At 43.0% G+C, this 20,836-nt stretch overlaps 1 protein-coding gene across 1 annotated transcript in view; it reads right to left on the bottom strand.

Moving 5' to 3' along the window:
• The window catches only part of PTPN1 (protein tyrosine phosphatase non-receptor type 1), a 90,890-nt gene that overhangs the window by 20,223 nt on the left and 49,831 nt on the right, over positions 1–20,836 (bottom strand). The window lies entirely within an intron of this gene.

Below are 20,836 nucleotides of genomic sequence, written 5' to 3' on the forward strand. Positions count from 1 at the left end.
AGAAGCGAGGATGGTTAGTCAACACCTTGTCAGCTGCATTTTGTACCAGCTGCAAGCGGTGCAATTCTTTTGCTTGAAGACCCAGATTGAGGGCATTGCAGTAGTCTAAGCATAATGATACCAATGCATGTGTGACTTTAGGCAGATCATCTGAGGGAATTAAGTACATTTATACATACATAACATTTGTTTTTAAATATTTTTTTTTACTTTGACCATGTTGTTCAGGAAAGAAAACTACCTTAAAAAAAAGCAAACAAAAGCTATTGAAATTAGGTGCATTTCCCTTTAATAAATATTATGACAAAGCACACATGGGCTTGTTAGACCCTCAACAAATTATTAGTACAATTATCAGGATAAAATCACTAGAAAACTGACACAGATATGGCTTTATACACCATGGGGTAAATGTACTAAGATTCGAGTCTGATCGAGTTTTTTTTTTTTTAAATTCTATTGCCGAAACTCTGGTGATTTTCCCGTTTTTAAACTCACAAATTTACTAAGAAGTGAGTTTAACTGAAAGTGAGTTTTCCGATGGTGAAACGGAACAAGAGCAAGTTTAAATGAGATTACTCACCCAAGGTTGCAGCGTTTTCTCTCTGCAAAACTCTCAGCCAGTCCTGGTTCCCAAACTTACAGGGAACAAAACGAGTAGGGTTCCACCGTAATTTAGGAACCAGCATCTGGCTTCAGGGCCAGTCCTGGTTTTAAATATAGGGGGAAAAAATGCGTAGGGGTCCCCCTATATTTAAAACCAGCACCAGACCCAAACCGACCGGAGTGTAATGCCACAGCCAGTAGACCCTATTACCGAATCTCCATGGCCAAAGCATTTGCACCTGTCCGTCTCTATGCCCTATGCTACAGAATATTATAGATGGCCAATACCACCACCAGAAACAGCTATCCGCCGAGGCCATAAACACAGAACTAAGGGCCATATTTACAAAGAAGAAGCTTACTTACCAGTGGATTTGAGTTAAACTTGAAAGTGCTATTAATATTCATTGCAACACACAAATAGACAGATCTGGCCACACGACCTATCCCCCAAGTGTCTGGATCTATAGCTGTATAGACAAATTTGACAGCTAGTGCAATCAGAAACAGTGGATTCAATTCAGCGGAAATTTGGGAGCGCAACTAATTTTCATGAAGCACGCTCTCGCACCTCTCGCAATTCAATTTTTAACGGCCATTCCAGGGAATTGTTGAGTGTTAATTGAATTCTACAATTCTACAATGTACAACCTGGAAAAAGTGTATGAAAAAATGAGGAAAGCACCCTGAACCCCCCAAAGTATTTGATGTTCTTAAAAGGTGTCAAATGGTTGATTTTTAAATTTTTTTTTCTTCTTAGTAATGGTGGAAAAATGGCAAATCAACGCCTGTACAGTAGTGGTTTCCAAACTGGGTGCCGATGCACTTTGTAAAAAAAAAAAAAAAGTTGTGCACCATCGTTGCAACTACTGCAAAGTGGAATTTCTAATTGGAACTTGCATTTCTTGGGTGCATGCATTTGTGCGATGTATGCAAGTTTCATGAAACAAACTTACTCGAACGGAGCGACAATTACATTGCTCTATCAGGCGATCATTAGTTAAGGAGCTCGATAAAAGAATTGAATTGCTCCCAACAATTCTTTTACTAAATAAACATATTAGCTAGAACTTATATAAACTTATTGTGCATATTTTACCACCACTTGAATTTTAATCTCCAAACTTAAAAAAATAAATAAAAATAATTTGGCATTAATTCTAGGCTTAAAGTACAGATGTGTCCTCATACAACTAGCCTCCTTGCGCGTTAAACAGCCCTTCTAATCGCGCCATGCAGTGGCGTGACTCTGTAGCGCCGAGCGTCTTTTTGTGCGACTTTTTACCTTCAAATGCGTCTTAGCCACACTGCGGGTGTATATGCCTGCGAAACACTACGTTACAGCCACTGACACTATAACGTAGCATTTCACATGCAGTTACATCCATAGATGCAGAGAAAATGGGCATGCTGCATATCATTTTAATCAGCAGAAGCTGCTTGTCCTAGCTATTCGCATCACTGTGTGAATAAGACGCATTTGTCCTTAATAGAATACATTTCCAGTCTGACACCTAATAACTTACCATAGTGTTTGGTGCCCTTCTTTTTTACTTTAAATCAAGGAAATGTTATTACTTTTAAACAATAAGGGGGGAATTCTATTGTTTTTGCCAGCATTTCCACACCCTCCTGAGGAAGCGAGTGAAAATGTGCGATAAGTCCTGGTTTGGACACCCTTAACCTGCACTTTGGATTGTTTTATGCAGCTAATCCAGGTCTAATTGGGCACAAGTACTATAAATTAGTGGGCGCTCAAAAGCAATTGAATTTCATTGGGCACCCATTGATCAGCGCGCCTTTAAAAAACATTGAATCGCCCCCAGGAAAACACACAAAAAAGTATAAAAATAACAGACATACAAAATACAGTCAAAAGTAAAGAGGCAACCTGAAATCAAAAGAGGATAAAGCAGTGCAATTTTTACTTAAAAAAAGGCATAAAAGCAGAAACAGGTGAATGGATGCCGGGCACAAGAGTGACGAAAAGGGGACGTGTCATAAAACACGCCCCTTTTCATTGGCCACACCCCCTTTTGGGGGGCTCGCGTGCCTTTGCTCTTGGTCCACCGCTCTGCCTGCCGCCGGACATAGGGGCATATGTATCAAAGCTTGATGTGAGATAAAATTGTGAAATATATATCACCAACCAATCAGCTCCAAACTATCATTTCTTAAACACAGCCTGCAAAATGTAAGTTAGAAGCTGATTGGTTGGTGATATATATCTCACATCAAGCTTTGATACATATGCCCCCTAGAGTGAACACTACTGAGGTACTAATTAAGTCACCTGTGTTCAACCATGGATCTCTCTAAAACCTGAACTGTTGGGGAGCCTTAATGACCACGTTTGGGAACCTCTAGCATAAAAGAAAGAAAGAAAAATCCTGTGGAAACAGTAGTAAGTAGTGTTCCCTCTAGCTCCGGCGGCAGGCAGGGCGCCGGACCTAGAGAGGGCAATCTTGTGCGCGCGCCGAAGGCGTGTGCGCGCCCAAAAAGGGGGCGTGGTTATGAAAAGGGGGCGTGTCTATAAGACGCGTCCCCTTTTCGTCATACTTGGGGGCGTGCCCGGCGCTTACGGACATGCCGGGCAGCCCCCAAGCGCTTGCAGAATGGGAGAATAGATGCCGGGCGCAGGCGTCTATTCTCCGGCGGTGACCGGATCACTGCATGTTTGTCCACCCGCGGGACACTGCGTCCCGCGGGTGAGAACGGCTCCCGCAGGCTGTTAGGGCAGGGTGCTTTTTGCCCTCCAGAAGGAGGGCAGGGCGCCGCGCCCCGCTAAAACAGCCTAGCGAGAACACTAGTAAGTATGCGTCGACTAAAGTCGCGTATCCATTTGCCGATTAAGCAGAGTGATTGAACGATTACGACATTGTAATCGTTCATTAATCGTGCATAAACTCTGGAAGTTTAATGTTGAAAACGACCAGCTATGCCCGCTCCCGCTGGTCGTTTCCGACATCAATCATCGCCTGAACATGCCGGTCAATCTGCTGATGACAGGTTGGCCATGTTCGGGGATGAGGGAGGGTGCCTGCACTGAACAACATATCATTCAGTGTGGGCACCTATAGGATGAGGAATGACTGAACGATTATGATGTCGTAATCGTTCAAACATTCCTCAGTCGGCAAGTGGATACGCACCTTTAGAATTACTGTTCTGAATTAAAATAATACATCATATAACATCAAATGGACACAGAAAGGATGCAGGGTATGACATCAGGGAATCAAGTAAATACAGATCAAAGGGAATTATCTCAGCACAAACCTAATCCTCACCAGCATCAATGGTCCAGAATGTTATGCTATTTGTGGACTGCATTTCGAGTAGTATATACAGTATACATGTCATGATCAACTATCATTCACAGGTGTCTTCCATTTAATTTAGTTACAATGATTCACCCTTGCCAGTATGGAGTAATCCCTGTGTGTGGATTTCCCTCTTTCTATTACCATAGTATGGTTTGTATGGCATACTTCTTTATTATGCTTATCCTTAGTCCCATAGGTTTTTTATACACTGATTTCTAACAAAAGACAGTCTAACGAAACTATATATACCCACATGTGAGTTTGAATCAATCTAAGGCAGGGGTGGGCAATAATCAGTCTTCCAGCTGCTATAGGACTACACATCCCAGCAAGTTCTGCCACCGTTTTGCTATCAGGACATGCTAAAACGGAGACAGGACATGATGGGATGTGCTCAACAGCAGCTGGAAGGGCCACTTATTTCCAACTCCTGATAAGGTCTACTTAATTTGTGATTAAATCTTTATGTGATATGTACAATATTATTGACCCTATTGTGTTTTAACGTTTGTTCATTGATCGCTTTTTTTTTTTTTTTTTTAATCTCACTCCATTAATTATAAAAGTATTACAAAAATAAAAAAGCATGGGATACACTAGATACTCCAGTTATCCTAGTTTCACTATTATAACAGTATTTGCATAAGATTAAAGCAACATCAGTGAGAACCCCCTTGGGAAACAATGAAACCATTTAACTAAATGAAGTCAAATTCACCACAGAAAATAAGTGAAATAACTCCTGCAGCTCCATCTCTGTAATTTATGTTGTTACACAGGGGCCTATGTATCAAGCCGTTTTTTTACATACAATTATGCAGAAACTACAGTTTCTGCATAATTTTATGTATTGATCCTATGTACTGATAGCACAATGCAGGAGGTTTCACAGAAATCTCCAGCAAAGTGCTAAGTAGCACTTCAGATCGCAGTTTTCAGTATTATCAATGAGTACTACGATCTAACCCCTATGTACTAAACTCCAAAAACCGAAGCTTTTCGGATTTTAGCCCTGGTAGTGTACAGCATCTGAAGATGGTGTAAACTACTGTTTTCCTATGAGGGCTCCAGGAGCAGGAGAGAGATCTTTCGATCTCTCCCCTGCAGCCACCGGCCAGTTCCGTTGTGCGCATGCAGTGTCTGCTTCCCCTGTGGGAAGATTTTCACTTCAGTGAAAGACTTCTCCTAAATGCCGGGCACATATCTCGGGGACAGAGGTTACCGCAACCGATGTCCCTGTGAGTTCCCCGTGGTACATAGCCGGGATATTTTCATTTTAAAATTAAAATATTCCTGGCGAGTTAGGAACATAATAATCGACAGTACCGCAATTATTATTACATAGACCCCACAGAGTTAAAACCATGCTTTTGTTTCATTGTTTGGATTTCATTCTACTTACAAAGCTTAGAATGATGCACAAAACTGTATCAATGGCGATTCAGTTTCTCGTTTAGGAGTGAAAAGCAGAAGTTATGATGAGGTATGCGACAAGAGGTTAATGAAGAGTGACTTCTACAGAGGATGTTTTGGGAAGTGCAAGTAGACCTTCCTCCTCTGGGGCTCGTCATGCGTCATTTATGTAAATGTGGTCATTTATGGGAAATATCTCAGCAATATATAGACGGATGGCAGGAAGATTGAGCAAGCTGCATAGTGAAATATCCTGCTGCAGACCAGCAACAAGATTACATACAGAATGATAGCTGCAGTGTGTGAATCTTACTTACTGTACATCACACCTTACCATATACATGTACAACTACAAAATACCTTAAAAAAAAAAAAAAAGCAAATTCCTGGCAATATCAATCCTACCCACTCACCTATGGTACCAACAGCTATACCCAACACAGTTACACACAATATATTGCTTTATTACAATTAAAGTGCCTGCATACTTAACATTGGGTAAGTAGTGCTAGGAACATATTAATTATGGAGGATTTTCCTCAGAGAATTACAAACAATAGGTATGGGCTCATGTAATGGATATTAGGTGGGTAGTCCAAGGAGTTGTATAAAAATGCTGTAAGTTATGGCAACCCATCAGAACATTTTTATTTTTAAAACTGGTATGGAATGGAATGACAACTACAACCTGAATAATTGCTTGCTGTGAGCATCTGCATAGTAAATGCAGTGTTACCAATTCTGATAAATGCTTTGCAAGGCGAGCTTTAGCAGCCGGAGTGCAGGTTCCTACATGTATGAGTGTCACAGTAGTCATTGGAAAGGGAGGAATGCAAGACAAAAATCCCAGAAATCTAGCACTTACTAAGTGGTAATAGCAAGCAGCATTTTAGTGCAAGAAGACGGTGACTTTGTACATGTCAGCTATCAGAAGATTTGACAACCATATTATGTTTTCCAGAAAAATATTACCGAAAAAAAAACCTAACCTGAATGATAGTTTATTTTTATGAATGCCAAATGGAGTATATTCAACCTGGGTTTTGTTTTCAATAAATGGCAAGAGAATTATAGGAGGGTAAAATTAACTTATTGGCAACCAAAAATGAAGTATTCAAAAACATTCTCAGCTTTGAACTAATCATATGCAGCGCTGTACATAGAATATGTAACCATTACCCATCGGGCCATTTTGTCAGTAGCTAATAAACTTGACCATATATTTTTAGCGTGTTGGAGGAAAGAGGAGCAACAGATAACACACGCAAACACAGAGAGAACATACAATAAATCTGTCTTTCAAAGGAAATGATAATGGAACAATGTTTTCTAGACACCCTCCTCTAGCATTTCTTGTACTACTGCCGGTGCCTGTGAGCCTCAATGGTTCCTGAATAATGAATCAATCTCCCAAATGGCTCCCTCAACAAATGTTGAAGACACAGAAAAAGTGTAGCTACAGATGTGCCCTTACACATCTTTGCTGCAGTCAAGCCAAAAAGCCCCTCTCAGTACAGCAGGTCCCGTGAGACTCTGCTAGCGCCAGGCGTCTTTTTTGACAAAAATGCACCAAAGTGACAATGCGATGTGACTAGGAAGCACCAGCAGACTGTGCTGATTAATTTGATATGCGACACTTGTATATCTGTGTTCAACTGAGTCCCTGAATATGTATACAAAGTGCTACAATGTAGCGCCACAACTTTTTTCCACTCCAAGTTCCATTGTGCTTCTTAAGATGCATACACACGGTACGATTAAAATGCACGATATGTACAATAACTATATCGTTCATATCGCGCATTTTTCTGTGCCTCCAACCCACCTACGACCTGCGATGCGTGGGCACATATGGACGGTAACTATATCGGCCCATGCATGCAGGCTAACCTTGTCTTTCTGACAACAGTCAATAACCTTTTGCCTGAGTATTACCTCCATCAATACTAGGTTTCCATTGGAAAAAAAATAGGATTATGGTACTTACCGATAAATCCCTTTCTCCGATTCCACAGGGGACACTGGAGCCTCAGTACAATGGGGTATAGGAGTGTGTTAACCGGGAACTGGCACCTTTAAATAAAAAACTACTGGTAGCTAGCTCCTCCCCCTCTATACGGAATACCCTTCTTTCTGAGGACGGCCCTTTCAATAGCCAGGCTGTCAAACGAAGCCGCCTTAAGTCGCGATAAACAAATGGATCCTGACGAAGGAGGTCGTCCTGAAGAGGCAGTGGCCACGGCTCGTCTATCAACAGATTCTGTATCTGGGAGTACCACGCTCGTCTGGGCCAATCTGGCGCTATCAGAAGCACCTTAATCCCTGCGTCCACTGCAGCTGCCCGTGGATCCCTTGTTCTGGAGTAGTAAACTGGTAGTAGGTGGTTTAACCTTGACGCCATAAGGTCGGCTTGAGGACAGCCCCACCTCAGAGTTAGTTGCTGGAACACCTGAGGATTGAGTGACCATTCCCCTAGATCAGTGTTGGCTAACCTTGACACTCCAGCTGTTGTGGAACTATATATCCCAGCATGCCCTGCCACAGTTTTAGCATGCCCTAATAGCAAAACTGTAGCAGTGCATGTTGGGTTATGTAGTTCCATAACAGCTGGAGTGTCAAGGTTAGCCAACACTGCCCTAGATGAACGTCCTGCCGACTGAGGTAGTCGGCCTCCCAGTTTTCTACTCCTGGGATGAAAATCGCAGAAATCGCTACTGCGAATTCCTCTGCCCAAAGCAGAATCCTGGTTACCTCCCTCATGGCGGCTCTGCTTTTTGTGCCGCCCTGCTTGTTTATATATGCCACTGCAGTGGCGTTGTCCGACTGGACTCTGATGCCTGCCCCTCCAGCAGCGGATGCGCCAGCTGGAGAGCATAAAATACCGCTCTCAACTCTAGGATATTTAGGAGCAATCTGGCTTCCTGATGCGTCCAGTGCCCCTGAAAATTCTTTCCCAGAGTCACTGCTCCCCAGCCCCTCAGACTTGCATCCGTGGTGAGGAGGGTCCAATCCCACACCGCAAACCTTTTCCCCGCCCGCAGGTGGGAAGGGTTCAGCCACCAAATGAGAGATGTTCGAGTCTGAGGCGCCAGGAGAACTCTCTGATGGAGAAAAAGGTGGGATCCTGACCACTGGGAGAGGAGAACCAATTGAAAAGGACGGGCATGAAATCGTGCATACTGAATCGCCTCGAAGGCCGCCACCATCTTCCCCAGAAGGCGAATTCAGAGATGCACAGAGACTCGGCGATGTTGTAAGACCAGGCGCACCATATGCTGAATGGAGGCAGCCTTGTCTTGAGGCAGGAAAACGCTTTGCTGCACTGTGTCCAGTATCATTCCCAGGAATAGTAAACGTTGTGTGGGGATCAGGGAGGACCTTTTGAAATTTAGTATCCAACCGTGTTGTAGGAGGATGCTCTGAGTTAAGCGAATGTCCCTTAACAGCCGAGCTTCCGAAGAGGCCTTTATCAATAGATCGTCCAAGTATGGAACAATGACGACCCCCTGACCATGCAGTAGGGCCATCATTGCCGCCATAACTTTTGTGAAGACTCTTGGAGCTGACGAAAGTCCGAAAGGTAGGGCCTGGAATTGAAAATGCGACTCTAGGACCGCAAAACGAAGAAAGGCCTGATGGGGATGTGGAGATAAGCGTCCTTTATGTCTAAGGTCACCAGAAACTCGTTCCTGTCGAGACCCGCAATAAAGGATTGGAGAGATTCCATCTTGAATTTGAAAACTCGAAGGTGAGGGTTTAAATCCTTGAAATTGAGTATGGGTCTCATGGAGCCGTCCGGCTTGGGCACCACAAACAGGCTGGAATAAAACCCTTGACCTCTCTGATGGATCGGAACATGCACTATTACCTGGGACAATAACAGTTTTTGTATTGCCCCTAGAATTTCTCCTCGTTTTTCTGCAACCAGAGGTAAACCGGTTTTGAAAAAACAAGAAGGAGGATGGGCCCTGAAGTCCAATTTCAGGCCGTGAATAATGATGTCCCTGACCCAGGCGTCCTGGCAAGACTGGATCCAAATGTCCTTGAAACGTAAAAGGCGCGCCCCCAACCCTGGGATCCCCCAAATGAGAAGGAAGGACGTCATGCGGCAGGCTTGGAAGCTGCCTTGTCCTGCTGAGTATTGGAGGCGGCTGATGCTGAAGCTCTACCTCGGCCTCTGGAACCTCTGGAGAAGGCCGGACCTCCTCTGGAACGCCCCCTAAATCTTCCAGAGGCACGAAAGGATCGAAAGGAGGGACCCACCAAAGATCTTCTAGTAGGAGGAGGAGCTGCAGATGGGAGGTAAGTGGATTTCCCACTTGTAGCTTGTGAGATCCACTTATCTAATTCCGATCCGAAAAGAACCTTCCCAGTAAAGGGAAGGGCCTCTACCGCTCTCTTGGACTCTGCACCTGCCTGCCATTGACGCAGCCACAGAGCCCCTCTAGCAGATATAGCTAATGCAGAAGATCTGGCGGATAGATTACAAATGTCCTTAAAAGCTTCTCCGAGGAAAGCAGCCGACTCTGCGATCTGTTCGGCTAACTGAATCAAGTCGTCAGATTGCGTACCTGTCTTAATCCCCTCTGCCAGCTGCAGCGCCCAGGCTTCAATGGCCTTAATCACCCAACAACTGCCTAGTGCTGGCCGCATCAAAACCCCTGCAACTGTATACAAGGATTTCAATGTGTGTTCCATCTTCCTATCTGAGGTTTCCTTTAGGGAAGCACAGTTTTCTTGGAAAGACGGGCTACTGACGGGTCCACTGCTGGAGGAGTTTCACATAATCTCCTACTGTCAGGTGGGAAAGGGTAATAAGACAGATATTTCTTAGAAATTTGAAATTTTTTGTCTCTGTGATTCCATGCGGAAAAAAGAATCTCATCCAGCTCTTCAGATGCCGGAAAGGTAACAGACTGTTTAAATCTTTTACCAAAAATCAACGGTTTTTCTGTAACCTCTAAATCCTCTACATGCAACACCTGGCGTACTGCTGAAATTAAAGCATCTAGGCCCTGAGATGCAGGTTCGGGGTCTTCAGGAATGTAGGTTTCCTTTTCCTGAACCTCGCCCTCTTCAGTGTCCTGCAACTCCTCATCTGACTCATCCCAGTGTAAGGGATTATGAATCAATCTCTTACTAAGGACTTGAGCAGGAGAAGAAGCAGCAGGTGGAGCCTGGGACATTGCTTTTTTAAGTCCCTCTACAGATCTGGCCAGAGAGCGAGCCCAATCTGGTTCAGCTGCTGTTTGTCTCAGCCTCTCCCTGTCCTTACGAGCTGCTTCCAGCTCTGATGACAGATTTGATATAACTGCAGTCAATTGTTCAGACCACCTAGGCTGGACTTCAAGATTAGTATCCTGAGGTAAAGACACACATTTATCACAAGGTAAGGAAGCATTAGATTGTCCCTGTGTGAATTTTTCACCACAAGTCTTGCATGAAAAAGACTTCTGTGCTGCTTTTGACCCCTTGGTAGACATGTCTGTTACAGACACCACACCCACACAGAGAAAAGGACAGTAATGCAATAACAGATTTTTCAATCACACCACACAGAGACCTGAAAGGGGCACAGAGGGAGATAAACTATAATGCTTGCAGCGCTAAGCGAATAGTGCTGATAACAAGAATAAAAAATGCAATTGCTGATACAGAGAGTACTAGCCTGACTCCTGCACAGCTCTCTCTCCACCCTGCAGTGCATGTGCCTTGTGCTTAAAATGGCCACCAGGGTCCTTCTGGAAGCGCTGAGGCTGCTGGGAGGCAGGAGCAGAAGGGAAACTTAGGCTCCGCCCCCCCCCCGCTATGGCGCTCTCAGCGCTAGCGGAGCGCACTGTGAATGCCCGCCTAAATAGAAGTCCTGGCTCCTCTGCTAACCAGGGAGCCAGGAAACACTAACCTTAGCCCTGCCTGTGCTGCCGGCGGCGGGCATATGCTACTGGGTCCCGTGACGTGCACTGCATGCAGCGCGTCTTTGGGAACCCTAGAGACTGAGGTCTCTGTAGCAGGAGACCTCAGCGCAAACCGCATGCAGCAGCGGTGAGGATCTCCCCGGCAGCTCCCTCGTCGCAGACAGACAGGGGCAGTAGGCTACCTGTCTGTCCTCAATGCTTGAGTATTTTTCCGGAGCCCTAAGGAGGCTTACGTCCAGCTCCCAGGGCACATTTTTTAGACTGACCTGGGGGGGGAGGGGGGTATAGAGGGGGAGGAGCTAGCTACCAGTAGTTTTTTTATTTAAAGGTGCCAGCTACCGGTTAACACACTCCTATACCCCATTGTACTGAGGCTCCAGTGTCCCCTGGTGGATGAAGGAGAGAAAGAAAAAAAGTCTGTAACAATATAATAAGTTAACCATAAGCTATACAAATTGGTGGCAGCCATTCTATTGACTGAACCATTACTTAAATTGGTAACTACACTGAGGAATGATGTGCTTTTGTAGCCTAGTGGATAAATGAGTCTTATTCTCATATATATTGACTGGTTCAGCGGGACGTGGTCTCAACCCATTGAATAATAACCATATTATGCTTACAAGTTTGGTCTAATTTTGGGGGAAATTCAATTAAGCGGAAGGTGAATAGCGCCGGGAAGTTGGTCCCGGAGCTCTTCAATTCACTGAGCTGTTTAGTCCGGCTATTACAACTTTAGTCGGAGAATGCTGGTTTCCGCGACATAACCTGGATGTTTAGTGGCAAGAACCAGCATTCTACAACTAAAGTGCCGACCACGAGGTTGTTAGCGCCACAATAAGCCAGAAAACAGCCTTGTGGCCGGGACAGAGGGTGCGAGAAGAAATCCTTTAGTCGGCCTAACAGCGCGCTGAATTGAATAGCTCCGTGAACTCCTTCCCAGCGCCATCAACAGCATGCTTAATTGAATCGCCCCATTTGTTACAGTTGTTTTTAATTGTAAGCACTGTGGAATATGCAGGCACTATATAAATAAAATAATAAATAAAATAAATACTCATGTCACTAGTGTAAGTTATTTTAAAATTAAAAATCACTGGCGGCGATTCAGCCGGCAATGTGATTTTGCGTGTAAAAGTCGTCTCCAGCAATCTTGCAATTCCCCTCGCGTTACAGAGATTGGGAAAAGGTGGGGAAAATAAAAATGCCAGGACACAGTGCAGAACCTCTGGTACACCACTGACAATGAATAACCAGGCATTTAAACAGAACAAAATGGCTATTACTGGCAAGACAGTGTTCAGATGAGTTTCTCTAAAAAGCTAAAAAACTGAGTAAATTATTGCAATTATGGGAAAGTGCTTTTGAACTTGCATGATTTTTCTGACTTCCTTTTTTGCCTTTAAACCATGTAAGTGCCAAAAAATGCAGCTAAGTGTCAAATCCCTTTGGGATAGAGCATAAAACATTTGACATAAAAAACATGGCTGATAGCTCTATTCATTTAGTAAGCATTACAGAAGGACTTGTACAAGACTGATGAAGCACACCTATATTTGGAATGAACATCCGTAACGGGATATGGTCAATATCCTGACAGTCGGGATGCCGATGCTTAGAATACCGTTGTCAGAATTCCGACAGCTGTCAGAATCCCGGTGCCAGCATCCCAAAGGTAAGTAGCAGGGTGAGGGTTAACGTTAGGTAGTGTTCACTCTAGCTCCGGTGGCAGGCAGGGCGCTGGAGCTAGAGAGAACAACTTTGTGCGCGCGCCGAAGGCACGCGCACGTCCGGAAAAGGGGCGTGGCCATGAAAAGGGGTGTGTCTATAAGATGCGTCCCCTTTTCGTCATACTTGGGAGCTTGCCCGGCACTTAGACACGCCGGGCAGCCCCCAAGCGCTGCAGACAGTGAGAATAGATGCCGGGCGCATGCGCCCGGCGTCTATTCTCCGGCGGTGACCGGGTCACCGCACATTTCTCCACCCGCGGGACACTGCGTCCCGCGGGTGAAGACGGCAGCCGCAGGCTGTGAGGGCAGGGCGCTTTTTGCCCTCCTTCTGGAGGGCAGGGTGAAGGAGGGCAAAGCGCCGCGTCCCGCTAAAACAGCCTAGCGGGAACCCTACGTTATGCACTAAGGGGGGAGGCTTAGGTTTAGGCACTAGGGGGAAGGTTTGGTTTAGGCACCGGGGAGAGGTGGAAGGTTAGGATACCTACTGACAGGTGTCTGTAACCTAACCCTGTCGGGATGCCGGCGTCGGGATTTTGACAGCTGGAATCCTGAGCGCCGGCAATCCGTACCCAACCCTCTGTAACATCCCTTCCGATGAAAGGTAGATCTACAATATTTCTGCAGCACAAGTACAATGGCCGCTCCCAGTCAACATAATAAAATGCATAAAGTGGAGAAACAATTTTCTCTCTGTAGATTAACTTTAGTATAAATGTTTTACTGAGTATTTAGGGCAAAATAAGAAAATAAACACAACTTTTTAACAGAGTACAAAGTAACAACAGTAGATTCAGTTTTTCTTTAAGACATTTAAAACAGTTTACTGGAACTTTGCTGTAAACCACAATAACCCGAGTTCTCAGTAAAACATAAAGAGCAGAGATGATAATTTTTCTATTCCTGGAAAGCAGATCGGTCAATAAGATTAACATCTTATTAAAGGGCAGTTATATGAAAGAGTCTGCACAGGCATATTTGGGGCAGGCATAAAATGAGCTCAGTCTGCATGCAACAAACTAAAAAGGTGTTCCTAAAACTTTCCATTTCAACATCCAACCAGAGGCAGCATAGGGTTGGAAAACCCTGATCCAGAAATGTATTTTACTGCCTTTCAGATGTTTTTTGCCTCTGTAGATGGTAGAAATAATCCAGGGAGGAGGACAGCTTGGCGTCGTTACTTGTAAACTATCCAACACACCAGAGGACTGTCTATCTGTCCATGAAGTTTAGTAAATACGACAAGACAGGTATAAAGGGCCACCTGGCAATGAAGTTTGTCCTAGAACTTTGTGAGCCCTTACAGCTTGAGAGAGTTCAACCACCCAAAGGGGGAATTCAATTCTGTGCGATGTCTGGCTGCATGTAGATATCAGCCCGTTACGTTTGTGCCGACAAAGGAAAACCTGCGACGACAATGGACGCAATGTGCCATTGCAGACCACCACATTGCGTTAGATGCCAAGGAATTGTTAGGTCAACATGAGAATGTCCACATGATAGAAATTTTGAAATGCAGTATGTCGATATTCATCCCGTCTACATGGATATCATGTTGACTTGATGGAATGTTGACCTGACGCCCCTGGTGGCCCATGGTCACTTACATGGTCCCAGCGGCTGCAGCAGCACCAGCATCTACCTTCAGGTCCTGGCTGGCAGGTAAGCAGCAGTTCCGGCAAGTATAATCCCTGCTCCGCCTAAAGGGTATGTCTTAGAGGAGCCCGTGACACTTTGCAAAGATTTCAAATATACTTATCTATATGCCATGGGACCCTTTTCTCTGCACCAATAAGCTCCCTGTAGTATTCTGGCTTCTTAGGCAGAAATGGATGCAGTAGTGTTTACTACCAATTCCAACCTTCACCATCATATCTAAAAAGTGAAACAGCACTAACACGTACCACAATATTATTTTCAAAAGTCATAACATGGGAAAGGGATGTGGTGACAAAATGCAGATAGAAAATTTAAATGTACAGTAATACAGCCAATAGATAACAGAAATATTAAAGACTGGTAACCTTTAAACCTCTTTAAAAGGCATTGTGATGTGTGTGAGACATTGACTTCTGAATAACTTGTATCTGGTTTATTCCTAGTTTCTGTAACTAGGAATAAATGTTTTTTAAAAGGACAATTTTGGAGTTAATATACACTTGGTTTCAAGATGCCTGCATCTGCTTGTATCCTATAACTACCAGATAAGCGCTTATCACTTATCACACCCTGGCTGTCCCAAATTTGATCCCAGTATCTCCAAACTCACCTTCAGCTTGTCCATAGTAAGGAAACAGTGGGCATTTAGCCATCACCATCCTGGAGCTGCTCAGTTACAGATTATGGAGCATGGTGGTGGTAGCAACATAGGGGGGGGATTTAATTAGCTGTGGTAACTTACCGCAGGCTAATTGATCCCCCAAGGCTATCCAATTAGCCCCGAAGTCAGCCCACAGCACTGCACTTAATGCATATTTCTCTTCTCTCTGAGCTATAGTTATCGGGTGCAAACAGTAGCTTAACACAGTAGTGTTAAGGCCCGATAACAGATAATTTATTGGGCAAGAAAAAAGGGCTGTAATTGAATAGTCCCGGGTGTTAAAGCCAGAGGCTACCATCTTTCTTCACCTCTGATAAATTATCAGGGCTAATTGATTTCTTGCCTTAACCTCTTACAACGTAGTGGGAGAAGCCACTAACAAGCAGTTATTGATGGTGAAGGGGAATCCATATACCAGAGCTGCCCATCCAATTACAGTGACAGATCCTCTTTAAATGTCTATTTAGCAACCCTGCAAGAGTTGGTGTGTATAAGAGAGCGAAAGATAATCTGGTAAAACAAATACTGGAGATCAGAAAACAGAAATGGGGCCAAGAGCAGCCAATGGGTCTAGAACCCTGAGGTATAAACCTGCATAATAAACAAGGTGTGACAAAATGTAAATTTTCCTCTTACATACACAGCATCTGCTACCAAGTTTTCTTACTACCACCTCAAATCTGAATATATATACATCTGTCTCCTTCCAACAAGATTGCTTAAAAAGGAGTGCAGCGCTGACTGCAGATGGTACAGAATGTGGCAGCCATGCTCTTAAACAACCATCATTATTGCCAGACATAAAGCTCTTATCAGGGAACCTATCATATTTAAGATTATTTTGGTTCCTCATATCACCTACATTGGTAGCACTGCCAGTCTCAAAATTAATCAAGTTCTCTGAAGTATTGTGGCGACTTGAGAGAGTATTTCAGACATATGCACAGGATGGCACATTCTCCATTCAAGCTTCTAGGAGAAGAGAAGCATATAAAGCCCAGTGGATCCCTTAACATCTATAAAGTGCCACCTGTTTTGCTGCTCCCTCAAGCTGGAAAATCTCACCTACAGCTGTCAGTTTTATTACAATATATTGACAGAAACATTAAGGCAGAAGTGATCTGAATCATATGGGAGAAAATCTCTGTATAAATATAATTTTTATTTCAAATCAAATGCAAAATAAAGTCACATATTGCAAATATATGTTAATAAAGTTAAAAGTACTGTTTTCAAGCACAACCTATCAATTAAGTAATAATCTTTCTTACTTGGAAAAAAACATTACAACAGCAAGCATACTTCATGCATGAAACAACCCAGAGCTTGCTGTTCTTAGTGTAAAGTTACAAATGACAGCCTGTGAGCTGAAGGCACTGGCACAATATTGGTGAATTATCTGCTAGATTTAAAGCAGCAATTATTTAAATGACACAACTAACCTGGTTTTACCATTAAATTTAATGCTGCTTTAAATTTAGTGACTAAAATAGTTCCAGGGCCTGCAACTCGCAGGAAATTACATTCGGACCAATCCTCAGTACTGTCATCTCACAGACCTTTATGCCAATTCTATCATTAGTATGTTCACGGGCCGATTACCATCCAAAACCACAATATTATCTCATCATTGAGCTGCACTTTTTAGCATAGCCAATACCCAACAAGGCAGCATTAAATATTCATGAGAGTACAGCCAATCAACTTGTTAGGAGCTAGTGATATACTTTGCATGATTATTGACTGTGACCATAAAACGGGCAGTTCAATGTGTATAGGCAACAGATATGGTTTAACAATGTTTAGGCAAAATACCCTCGCAAATACTCAAAGTAAGGACCCTCTCCGACATTGCAATTGTTGGTTTTTCAAATTGTGAAAATAGTCTTTATTTGGAGAATAAACAACTCTCAGTCATGTATCAATCTGTTCTTCACAGCGGCTAACAAGCTACTGCCATGTACAGTAGTAGTGCCAGCCATTGCTTGAATTAAAAAGATGGGTCCACTTAATTCTCCTAAGTGACATGGAATAAACCAGTTTGATACATGTGTAACAGACCAAGCAATGCTGCATTCCACAGACAGAGCAGCAAAAGCTCCCTTTCTCCTTCTGCAAGAGGAGCACTGACAGTACAAGCTTAAACTTGTTTTTTTTTATTGTACAAGAGAATCTTGGATCATCTCCAGTATTTGTATAGGTTTCTCTGTAGAAGTGCACAGGAAAAAACCCATTGTACAGACCTGAATGTTTTCCTAATCTGCAACAGGCTGTGAATCTACTTCAGAGCAAATAAAGTTACTGTTTCAGCTAAACAATAAATGAAGGGTAAAGGATAAATTCACATATGGAGAACACTACCCACCTGGCATGTCCTGACACCAGGTAGTGGAAAGGTTTTTGCTCTGCATTACCTTAATACCACGGCTTCACAGTTCCTATAGGCTTCATCCCACCAGCTGCCAAAGTGTATTATATGAATTAGAAAGTCTAGGTGGCACATGAAGGAATGACCGTGTGCTTTGGCCATAAAATATGAAAGTCCCAAATACTAAAATGTGGAAATTGTAATTTGCTGCCAATAACTTATGGAGCATACACACGGTCAGATTTGTCAGATTTCTCAGATCTGTCAGATGAACGATTTGACAGATTTGTGACTGCATTAAAATGAATTAAAATGAATGGAATCGTCCAAATCTGACTGCAAACACATCAGATGTCAGATATCGTTATCTGACCATCGGGAACGCGCATCGTTCATCGTCCATCGTTCAGGCATGTCAGATTTTCCTTCAGATAGGAACGATTTTTTAAATAGTTATCGTTCAGATCTGAAGAAAAATCTGACCATGTGTATGCAAAATTAGAAATACATGCTTAAAGGTCAGATCCTGGTGGAGCTCCCAAGTGAGAGCCACGGATTGCATTCAAACCAGATCCGTTTTATATACAAATACCACTCTAATATTCTTATTAATCTAAGACATAAGCTAGGGCTGCTCTTCACTGTAACCAGCATTAATGGTGAAAACCCCAGGTAGCCAACTATAGTGAGCACCAGTTCAAACAAATATCACAAAATGGAGTTGTTAATGCTGATAGTAGGTGGGACATTATTTGACTACAAACCATCTTTAATACAATGTTAATTTTAAAAGTCACAAAGAAGTGGAAATTAACAGTTACCATGCTATTCTATGTGCCTTGAATAACTGACGAGGCCTCAATTATTTCTATTTGGTAATCTTCTATACAAGTCTCTGCCTGTTCTCCAGAAACACACTTCAAAGAACCATTGAACATACAATTAAAGATTTTTGTGAAGCTCTATTACCTCCCCACTCTACTACAGACAGCTGACGTTCCCAAATTTCTAAAATGAATAGGTTAAAAAGCTTAAAATGCTCCAATTTGGGTGCTGTAACATAACCGGACACAGTGGGGGCAATTCAATAGCTATAGACGCCCCCTGCTGGGCATCTATACGAATAGAAGCCAGATGGAGCAAATCAATTGTTGCTCCGTTCGGACTCCTAAAGCTGCGAGGGGGGACACATTCCTTCTCGCAGTCTGCTGAGGAGCGATAAGAAATGTGTCTCAAGTCCGTTTTTTGGGGCGCCCCGACGGTGGTTTGGGCGCCCTAACCACTACTTTAACCATTGGCTAAATCCGGTCCTTGTGTCCTTTAGAACTACTTATGGGCGCCAGAATGGAGAAACAATTGAATTGCTCCAACGAGCGCCTATTAGTATAGATGCCCAGCAGGGGGCATCTATAACAATTAAATCGAGGCCTATGTACGAGTCAACCAATAATCATAGTGCATCGGCCAGAGTGGTCGGTTATACAATGTTTTCTAGAATATGAGAATAATTATTTCCTAACTTGGCAGCCTTCTGCAAAGACGTAGAAAAGATATTTCATGTATATTATTAATTGAGCAACCACCATTTGCATCATATGCAGCAAGGCAAATACATAAAATAGTCAATTGTGAGGACAAATGTTGCTACATCATTGGTGAAGGCCGTTAGTGGACAAATCTGTGCTTTTTAGCAGTGGGAACATGAAAGCCCAGTTTCTTGGTTACCACATTACATAAACATCACATACAGGTCCTACAGCATACTTCCAATGCAGAGATATGGTTTGTTGTACAGGTCACTCTCATGTGACTATCCCAGCACCCATTCATTTTATGGCTGAAGGGGTCTTTAATGTAGCACCAATCATGGATCATACGTACTACTATATGAATGCCCAGGGTTTGATATGTTTAAAAAATGTAAAACATTTCCCGTCTATGTAAAACCACTTAACTAGACTAGAAAGAATGACTGCAAAACTTCAGCAGATCACATTTTTTTTTTAATTTTAGGTTTGTTTCACAGAAATATTTTCTTGGAATGGTGAGCTGTAGTAGCATATTCATATGCTAAAGTACAAAAAAAAAAGTTATTTATGCAAGTAAAAATTATTTATATATTCCTGCCGATAGTATGGTGGCACAGTGGATAGCACTGCTGACACACAGCTGAGGAGGTGGGTTAGAATCCAACCTAGCCATTATCCGTGCAAAGTCTATGTTCTTCCAGTATTTGTGTTGGTCTCCTTGTGTATAAGCTTTAACTTGGCATGGACGATAATAATAATTAAATATTTTGTATCAAAAACTCCATGATATGGTGGGGTGATACAAAATAAAATCAAGCAAAGTAAAAAAAAATATATATATATAACAATTTAAAACTTTGCATTAAAATTAGAAAATGTAGCTGAAAAGGCACAATATACCCAGACAAAAGCAGCGATAACCGCAGACATCTATCCAGTCTACACAACACACTCTGGCATTACAAAGTGCTAAGAAAATATTTCTTTATACATATACTTGGGACTTGACTTTATTTTTGCTGCTTTGAGAAAAATGCCCCACGTACATAATATTAATACACAGGGATAGACTACAGGCCACTTAGGCCTGGGGCTGAAATCGATCAAGGGTCTATTGTGAAAAGAGGAGAAGCGGTGACCTGTGCTTTGTGGGTGTGGTCTGTGCCAGTACATGTACACCCCTTACACTATTAGTCCCAATGTCACCCCAAATTATTAGAGGTAAAAAAATTGCATAATTTGCAAGCAAAACAGAAATACAATTTTAATACATATGATTTATGGCCAACTGGGTGGCTAACTAGGCAGCTAGACTGTATTATGCAGTCATGACGATGGGCTGATTTATATTTATGTGGAGGCCTGGAGCTGTAGTCCCAACAGCCCCTTTGTTAATCTGGCCCTGTTTATACACTGAAGTTTTCAAGAAAGAAAAAGTACATCATAAACATTGCCAACATTTACCTCTATCACAAAGGTTTCTATGGGGGCGTTTCAATTCAACGTAATGCTGAATAGCCCTGGGAAGGATTTCCCGGAGCTATTCAATTGACCGCGCTGTTAAGTCCGACTAGAACCACTTAAGTCGGAGAATGGCGGTTACCGTGCCTTAACTATATAACTAACTTAATT

Source organism: Taudactylus pleione, unplaced genomic scaffold (assembly GCF_031769625.1).
Source record: "Taudactylus pleione unplaced genomic scaffold, aTauple2 ptg000121l, whole genome shotgun sequence".
NCBI lineage: Eukaryota > Metazoa > Chordata > Amphibia > Anura > Myobatrachidae > Taudactylus > Taudactylus pleione.